Raw genomic sequence first — 10,043 nt, forward strand, 5'->3', positions numbered from 1 at the left:
TGACTTCTGTCTTCAGAGCTTCTGTGTTTGCAGTTTCTCAAAATAACCAGCTCAAAATAATCCTTATGCCAAAGAGGCGTGTTTTGGGGTGGCACAGTCTGCTCCCCTTTACAAATATCTTCTGAGGATGTCAAGGCATTGGCTTGAGCCCCTGGGCTGCTCACCTTTGGCCTTGGGCAGCCTCACCTGTTTACCCAGCCCAGTGTACAGCACCAATTACCGTTTTGTATGTGGGTCATGACCTAAAAAGGTCATATGTGGAAAACCAATGTAGGGTCTGGACTGCAGGAGGCATTAAAAAGCATGCTACTTACTCTTTTGTAAGTAACATCTCACATTTATTGGGCATTCATGTAGTGTGCCTTATCTAAACCTTAAATGATTTTTTTTTGAGCTAAATGGTATTATCCACATAGAAAGAAAGCTCAGAGAAGTTTATTAACTTGCCCAATATCTCATAGTCTGTGATTGGTTAACCCAGGGGTGTTAGTGCCAAAGCCCAAATTCTTCACATGGAATAATCTCATTTTACTTGAGGCAAAAATCTAGTATTATGGGTGAATGAGAAGCCAGTCTTTGTACAGATTGGAGAGTCTAAAGGATGTGGCTCAGGGTAGGTAGGTCAGAGACCACAAGAGCTTCATGTCTATTGTCAAATAAATACCTATGAAAATCGTGAATACCTATGAGAAGGAACCCTTCAGATACTTTGGTAGGATATAACCTTTCATATTCTTTGGGGAAGAAACTCAAGTAACCTCAGCCTTGAGGCCTCCTTAAGGAAGGCAGGTTGGTGCTTTTTGCAGCCTCATACAGACAGAAACAAGGAGAGCGGGAAAGGCAGAATTCAGGAAGAGGAAAGCTAACGTTCTAATGCTGCTGTTTCCAAGCACAGAGAATTCGCCTTGTGGATCCCATGGCACTAGGGAGATGTGAGTGAGGACGTCATAAATATTTACTACCATTTCTTTCCAGTTTCCTTCAGTAATGCTCAGTGCCTGACACAGACTAACTGGCAGTTTCCTAAGAAATGGCAAAGAACATTCTAGCTAAGTTAAGAGACAATTTGCCAAAAGGGGTGGGGGAGCCCTGCACAGCCTTAAAGTGATAATCACTAAATTAAATAGCATCATCAACTTAATGATGAGGACTTTTTTGAGTTACTACACTAGGCGAGCAATTTCCATAGGATTAATGGCTGCGTTGGATACAGAGTGGCTACATCAGCAGGCTGCTGGTTTCCCTGTAGGTAGAAAACATATTGCCATGCAGATGTTTCATGAGCCATCAGTGGCTTGATTTTTCAATAGACGAGTTCCTTTCCTTTTCAGTGAATTCAGTGCAATCCACTTTAAAACAACAGCTGCTTATTGAGTACCTAGTGTATGCAAGGCAACCTATCTGGTAGGCCGGAGAAGAGAAATAAAAAGACGCCTCAATATGTTCTCTCAAGAAGACAGCAAAGACAAACAGCTATGTATGCATACATTACAATACTCTGTGATGGATAATATAAGTGAGTGAGCACATCTGGTCCAGGTGGAAAAGCTTTGTCTTGCATTTGAGATGACAAAGCAAGATTCAAAAGACTGAGAAAGAAGAAGGAATCTCCAAGAAAAGGGAACGATGCCTATCAAGGTACCAGGCAAATAACCTTGGCGTATTTTCAGGAAAGGACAAATATTGTGGTTGACAGGAGTTTGAGGGGTCAAGATCTGGTAGCAATAGTCTGTGCTCTCCAGAACAGTAGCCACTAGCTACCCCGTGGCTACTGATCATTTGAAATGTGTCTAGTCCAAATAGAAATGTGCTGTCAATGTAAAATACACACCAGATTTTGAGCACTTCATTAAAAAATGAAATGTCTTATTAATAGTTTTATATTGCTTATATGTTGAAATAATATTTGAATTGTAGGCAAGAAAACAAATTCTTTTTTCTCTACATACCTTAGGTTCATTAGCTGGGCCCTGCAAATTAGACGGACAAAAGGCAGATTAACAAGAGAAAAACAAATATGTTTTTATTAATGTATGCATCTCTCATAAACACAATAGTACTCAGTGTTGAGTACTATTACTCAACACTGGGGTAGTTAGAACTTGGGCTTATAGAGCACCTTAATAGAAAACAACAAATTCGTGGAGAAGTAACAAGACAAAGGAAAGGGACTTGGAACTTCACAAATGGTGGGAAGGCAAATATATGGGAAAACTAATGGAAGATAAGTGTTGTTTTAGCAAGGTTTGTTTGTGTCGATTCCTCTAGGGCCATCTCTGGGCTGATAAGAGTCTAGAATTGCCTCCAGTGATTAAGAATCATTCTGCCCTTCCTAAGAGAATGGGGGAGGGCAGAGAGTTCTCCTTGTCTGCTTTTTTCAACTGCCTTCAGCCAAAATAATCTTTATGCCAGCCTGGCATATTTTGGGTTGGCAGACTCTGAACCCCTTCATGATACATTAGATTAAATAAAGTATATTATTAAAATTAACTCCACCTATTTCCTTTTACTTTTATTAATGTGACTACTAGAAATTTTAAGTTACTGATGTGGCTAATATTATTTGTCTGCAGGATAGTGCTGGGCCAAATTATGGCACACCTTGAATAACAGACAAAGCGTTTGAAAGGCATTGGATTTGGGCCATGTGAAGTGGGTATGACACTGTCAGCCAGGTAGGGCACATGCGCCTCTTGTGATGATGTTATAATTGGGATCTAGGACCAAGGGTTGGAAAAGAGCTGAACAGCTGCTCTGTTTGAGTAGGTGGCTGGGGTTTTATTCCTATTCTAAATACATGACAAAGACACTAATGATAGTCCTGCCATGGAAAGTAAAAGGAGAGGCAGTAACTCTCAAGGAAAACTAGAGGTCGTCCAGTTCTGGATTTGCTTTGTTTAGATTCTGTAGCGACACACTGTTAAAGAAAACACTTTATGGTTGAACTTTCTGTGAGAAAAACAACTGTTGCTGCTAGTCTGACTCTTCCCTGTTTGTAACTTCCATTTCTTCTTGAAATGATAATTTTTAATGGAATTATTGAAATCTGAAGGTTGCTTAGGGACCCAGGGATTGAGTTCTGCCTACCGTCTGAAAGTTACTCTGAGTACTTCTGCACAGATAGTATGATATGTAGGTGTCTGTTTCAATTAGTTTTCATCTGTCCCCAAGGAGATGTTTGTTAACACCTGAAGTATTCTAATCATAAATCTACACTTGAAAGGTAGGTAGCACGTGAAAGATGCCATACTCTGGATGACATTTCTACAAGAGCTTCAAAAATTGCTATCTGAACCTGCACTTAAGGGGTTTTTAAGGGATAATATAAGACCTTTTCAGTGGTGCAATGAATGATTTGCCATCTGAGGAGCCTGGCAGCCTAACACCTTGGGAAAGGCTCCTAGATTTATATTTCTGTCCTGCATTCCTTCTCTGATCCAATTAGAAACTTAGCTGATCTCCAGTCAGGACATTTTCTCATTTTGCCTGGGAAATAGCCTCTCAGGCAAAGTGCTTGTTGGAGTTCTTAGATGAGCCGGGTGCTAGAATTTCACTGCACTTGTAGAGCAGAAAGTATGAGTGTTCGGGAGTCAATTTTCAATAGATATTTGCACACGTGTCTCAGTCTGAGATTTATCTTCATGAGACGTTATGAAAATACCTATAGCTCAGTGACCATACATTCTGGTTTGCCCGTACTGTCCAGACTTAATTATTAATAGCACCACCTTTCATTCTTAAAGTGTCTGAGTTTGAATGGTAAATTATATGGTTACTTTTTTTTTTTTGCATTGGTTTTAAAATATGTCCACAAATTGTTTCCTCTTCTTCCTCCCTTCAAGAAATAAAACTGAATTCCTTGCCCATTGACTGTGGGCTTCTAAGGAGTAGAATAAGGCGGAAGTGATGGTGTGTGACCTTGGTGTAGGTCACTGGCTCCTCACTATCTTTTGGATCACTCACCCCGGGGGAAGCTAGCTGCACTGTGAGCATTTCATGAACAAGGAATCTGATACTGGGGTAAAGCACTTGCCTAAATTCCTACAGCCAGGTGGTGGGGGAGCCAGCTCTCAACCCGTGTTTGTCTGACTCCAGACTCACACAGTTAAAAGAACAAAAGTACAGTCTACTGCCTTGAAGAAAAGAATAATAATAAAAAAAGTGATGTAACAGAAATTTTAACAAAAGGCCATGAGCACATGCAGAAAGACTTTGACTGAAAGAGATCGTAAACCTAAGGTTTTATTGTATATGCTGTTTTTAAACCATGTTTTTTAGAATGCGGAATGCATTCACATGGTTCAAAAGACACAAAATGCATTTCCGTGAAATCTTTCTCTCTCACCTCCGTGCCCAGCCATCTAGTGCCTCTTCCTGAAGGCAACCAGCCTTACTAGTTTTTTTGCATATCTTTCCAGAAATAGCCTATGATGGTACAAGACCATATATACATATATTCTCACCACCACCATTTTTTCTTACACAAATGACAGCATAGCATAGATACTGTTTGGCACTTACTTTTTTTTAACCTAACGATGAATCGTGGATGTCATTATGTATCAGTACATAAAAAAGTGCTTTTATAGCTGCAGTATATTCTAGTAACTATGTAACATAATTTATGTCATGACTACTCTTTTCATAATCATTTTAGTTATTTTCAATTCTTTGTTATTTTAAAAAATGCTGTAATGAATAGCCTTGTCCACATATCATTTCTAGATGGAAGTTTTTAGCACCATAGGGCATCCCACACCTCCCCCCCTTCCCTGACTTGCTGAAGGGTCAGCCTGAGGGCATTACAGCCTAACTAGTCACTGACTCAAAGTTAAAACTCTGCTGGATACTGAAACTACTGGTTTCCTTTTCTGTAACTTTGGGAATGGGATGAGGGCAAAAGAGCAAACATTTTTTGTTCTATCGATATTAAATAAATTCATAAGTATCTTCTAACCTACTTTGTCAGAAAATAGCTGATAAACTCATTTAACCTTGGCAGGTATTCAACACATTCTCATTTGTGCACCAAGGAAATAGTGGAGATATATATACGGTTGGGGGGGGTGCTAAAAATACGTATACACATGACTCGTGTTTATCTTTTGTTATCAGTATATACTGAGTATTACAATTTTAATACAGTTTTTTCCTTTCTGAAAATGTGTATACGTTTTTTGGCACCCTCTGTATATATATCTTTTCCCTCAACCTTCCCCATTCCTCTCCATTCTCTTTCTACCTGCTCCCTTCCTCCTCTTTCTTCAGGTATCCAGTTGTCCCCACCTGAAAGCTGGGGTTCATTCCCGCTTCCTCCTCCTTCCTCACCTCTGGGCTGTGGTATGATGGTCAGAAGGGCTGGAAGCAGCCCTGCGTGCTCATCCTTGATTGGCAGGACAGTGGGCCAGCTGGGATGGGAGGCTCCTCAGAAGAGGCTGTGCTCACACCAGCTGCCCTCCTCCTGCTGCTTCCTCCCAACCATGTGACTTCCCGTGGGTCTGAGGTTTCTGCGTGCTGGACAACCGGCGTTCCCAGGCAAGTCCTGTAAACAGCAGCTTCCCACAGCGTCTCCCCCTCACTCTGCAACAGGCTGCTTTCTTGCAGCTGCCCTATAAAAAGGAAGGATATTGATGGGGCTCAGGACATGCTACCCCAAAATATGGCACCTTGGCATATTGAGTATTTTTTTAAAAGCTGAAGGAATTTGGGAAGACAGCAGAAACAGGGAGATTGTTCTGACCGCCCCACCCCTTCTCCCCTGAAATACGTCATAGAAACCTCACAGAGAGTTGCCCTCCCTATACCTGGAGGAAAGGAGCATCCTTGCATCCCAAGACCAAGTGAGACCAAGACGAACCCTAAAACACAGGCCTTGCTAAGTTTCCCTCAGTTTACCACACTCACCTCACAGTCCTTAGCCTATCGTATTTCTCCACAACTGCCCACTTGTCATCATACTTGCAACACAAGTACTCAGAGCTAACTGTTTCTTTGGGTCTTCCTTTCCTTCTGAAGGCTCCCATGTCACAAAAAACTTATATTGAATACATTTCTGTGCGTTTCTCCTGTTAATCTGCCTTTGTCAGTTTACTTTTCAGACCTGGCCAAGGACCCTAAGAGGGTCTAGGGAAACCTTTTTCCTCCCCGACAGTGTCAGGGGGGCAGTTGCCTCCACCGGAGGGCAGGCCCAGGCTGCATATCCCGCAGAGGCCCTGCGCAGGGATGCTTGGAGAACGCGAGCCTCTTGCTCTCTCTCCCTTTGAGAACCCAGCCCAACAAAGCCTCTGCCTTGACCCACGCTGTCCGCCCTTGTAGACTTTGTCCTGAAACCTGACACACCACGAAGAGACCATCTTGTTTGACAGGTGACCAATCAGTCCCCCAACCGCCTGACCCTGGAGTAGCCCGTGTATGGAATGAGCTGGGCTTGGGAGATGCAAGCAGAGCACAACGTTTTCCCTCCTCACTCTCCTCCTCAAACCTGCCCTGTGGATCCATTCGAGGCCACTCTAGAAGGAATCTCAGGCAAGTCTGTCACGTTTCTAGTCACTGTCACATAACGAAAAGCCCAGTGCAGCCCAGCTGACCCGGCTGTGGGGCTGGAGGGATACAATAGAAGTCGCTGTTGCCTGAGTCACAGCAGCTGCTTCGGCCCACCCTCCCACCAGCCTCTCCTTCTCCCCACGTTGGGAAAAGACTTTCAAAAAGCTCCACACCTTCCCACAAAGAGTAGAACGTGCCTGACTGATCCCAGAGCAGCATCCTAGCAAAATCCCTGGGATGATAGAAAGATACAAGGGTGAGAAGCAGCACCCCGTCCTAGATAAAACCAAGCTCCTCGGATCAGGTCATGTTAACGCCAGTCATTCATTAGAATACATCGAAGGGCGTACAGCTGACTGCTCGGCAAGCCTTCTTCCTGTTGGTGAAGGGGCACTGAATAGCGAGCGCTTCCTTGGCGATTTCTGAAAAGCAGGAAAGTGAGGAGAATGAAGATGGAGTCCTACATGGGGTATATGCCCCTCGGGACACATTCGGAATGAAAATGCCCACGTAAGACGCAAAATCCATCCACTCTAGAATGTTTTAAACCCTTACCGACGATCACAGGGACACAGGTCATAGAAGCAGCGGTGTTCCGCCTAGGAGTTTTAGGAATTTGCTGTCGTATTTCAAGCAGAAAATCTGAGCTTCAAATGAGCACATTCAACTTTGGAAAAATTACAGTATTTAACCTAAACTACTTTATGCCTCTTAAGTTGCCAATAAAATAGACCTTGGAGTTACTTTAATGCTTTTTTTCCCCCAACAGAAACTTTGAATTCGAGCAGTAAATTAAAAGCATTCAGAGAGATACTGCTGACTTTTTATAGAAGGGTTTCTATTCGACTAGAGAAATTTCTGTAAGAGGACCTTTAAAGAAGTTGTCAAGCATAACCCCCTAAACTCACTTGCCGTAGTAGTTGGCACGAAGCAGGATACATAGGGGTGTTCTTTTAAAAAACTCCTGACTCTGGTTGATCAAGGTTCCTGATTTCTTATAGGAAGTAACCAAAAGTTAACTTTCTTGCAGTGTTAACATGTTCTAATTTGGTTTGACCTCTTACGATTACACACCGGGGCGGGGGGGGGGGGGGAGCACTGCTTTTTTGGGACAAATTTACAATTTTTTGTCTAGCTTCTAAAAGGCCACAGAGAAAAAAGGAGTAGCATTTCATCTGTTTTTGAATTTTCTCTAAGAACTCAGACTAGTGTGTGATTTGGTAAATAAGCAAGCCATTGTAGATTACAAAAACTAAAAGCATTGCAACTCAGAGGCACTCCCTTCTCCCTTGTGGTACATGATTCATGTTAAATGTTAAGTGAGTGACAAATAATGTTCTTAAAATTTTCTCACATTCTTAAGGGTACTTCTGTTATCATGGTAGATGAAACAACCATCAAATTCCCCCACTCTAAACACACATCAGTTGTGAAATAGATGTAGCAAAGGAGACATATGCTCTTTACAAATATTAGTGTCAAGAGTTAGTAGGTGTTTTCTAAGTTCAACACAGTATAAATGACTTGGTGCTTCCTGCTCCTTGCATGGGGTTTGTTTACTCAACTATTTTCATGGGAGTCTCAGAAAATTCACAGTAATGTCACGTGAGATTGTACAGGTGGCAGGTCAGAACTCGTCCTTGTGTATTTGGATGTGTGTAGAATACCTGTATATGTTAGTGAAAGTTATTCACTGTAATGGAGGGGAAAAGGCAATTTCACTGTGTGTGGGCGCTCGTCCGATCATTAAGGGATCCCCAACTTCCTGTCCCATCGTCTTCCCACTCTATGCATCTGTCCACATGGCTAACATTTAACATGTGTATTTTTTACATTATAGAACTTCTTAATCAGCCTGTCTTATTTAGGTTGCATATATCATTACATCTGACATTCTTATAACTACTGTGCGATCAGTAAGATTCCTATAAGAATCACTGCTTAAAAAAAAATACCATTCAGAGAAGGATGACCTATATCCCACATAAGTTGGTGGTCATTTTATTTACAGGATATTTAAAACAAGTACATTTTTAATGGGGTGAATAAAGGCACAACTAAAAACTGTCCAAAAAAGAAAAAAAAAAGTCCAATCCTGGGTAATAGTGAAACTCAAAAGTCCCTTCTAATTTATAACTTCCCCTTTCCTGGGTCAGGCCTAGTTCATGCTGAGAAATGTGCAATGGGGAGGATAATTTAGTTTTAGGCTATTTGTTTAGTGTTTGTTCTATCTCCTTCCTACCATTTAGATACTGTTTCAGGCCCCTCCCTGGACAGGGCACCAGAAGATTAGAGATTAGAGGGAAGGCACAAAATGTTTAACTTGAATTGAATCCTTAACTGTGTCCCTGGGGCTCATATGATAAAAGCCAGAGCCAGCTGGCACTCCTATGAGTTCTTTGGAGACCCCCAGTCACTGATGAGTCTCTCGCCTGACAATCTTTGGAGGCAAGTGATACCTTTTCCAAGTGTCTGCTTGTGAGTTCCCACTCAGCTCTAGGTTAATTCAATGGTTGGAGTCACTCCTCAGCCCCGCCCCACCAGGTTGCCTATTTGGATGGGGGTTGCTCTTCAAATGACCTGATCCAGTTGCTCCTCCGTGGTCCCCAGCCCACAGGACTGCCTGAGTCATTCCTGCCCTGCCATTCTGTGAAAGCATAGGCTGTTTCTAGGCAACCATCTCTCCTCCTGCTGCTGCTGCCAGGCAGGGCCAGCTTCCACCACAGCCTTGTGGCTTTAGCTTCCCAGGCAGGAGGCAGATGATGGTTCCAATGACTCTCAAACTTCAAGACAACAAGTTCAAGCTCAACAAATGTGGTTTTCTCTAAGCTCCTCTCATTAGCTTAAAGTAAGGAGGAAACACCCCTCTCCGCAACCCTGTTTTGAGGAACACACCAATACCTCTCTGCAAAGAAACCCTCACAAGGAGGCTCTTCAACCTCACAATGATTCTTCACCTTCTCTTTTATAGTCTGGAGGTGAGTGATAGGCCAATTCTGGCAAAACCATTTCACCTTGTCTTCGCATGCTCTGCGTAGGCAATCCACTACCTTGCTGTAGAATGAAGGAGGACTTGGCACTTACTCTTCTGTCCTCGAAATTTGGGGGCCTCTGCTGAAGTTTCAAGACACCTCGTTACACTTTTTGTTCTAATTTCTTAGGTGCCATTATTTCTAACGCTATCTATGTGTGAAGAGTTTGTAAGTGATAGAGAGAAGCTGCATTGTGCTCTGTGTATGTACAAGGAGATGATGGACTTCCCGTTCAGGATATGAGAGTCTAAAGGGGAAGAGTCTGCCCTGAAATACAGGACACACAGATTCCTTACATCTCTACATCTGTCCATCCTCACTGCCCTGATCTGATTTGGCTTTTGAGGTCATGTGTCTTGCCCATGTGGGGGGTAATCTCTCTAATTTCTAATCCAAGTGATTGGATGTTTATCCCTCCCTCTGATCTCATCAAATTGTCTCTAATCTATCACTGTATTCCTTTCCTAG

The 10,043-nt window shown here is 42.6% G+C and overlaps 1 pseudogene; it reads left to right on the plus strand.

Moving 5' to 3' along the window:
* Window positions 1–1,626: 1,626 nt before the first annotated feature.
* Window positions 1,627–7,057, plus strand: LOC109394801 (microtubule-associated proteins 1A/1B light chain 3B pseudogene; annotated as a pseudogene).
* The last annotated feature ends 2,986 nt before the right edge of the window (window positions 7,058–10,043 follow it).

This window comes from Hipposideros armiger, unplaced genomic scaffold (assembly GCF_001890085.2).
Source record: "Hipposideros armiger isolate ML-2016 unplaced genomic scaffold, ASM189008v1 scaffold_438, whole genome shotgun sequence".
NCBI classification, from domain to species: Eukaryota; Metazoa; Chordata; class Mammalia; order Chiroptera; family Hipposideridae; genus Hipposideros; species Hipposideros armiger.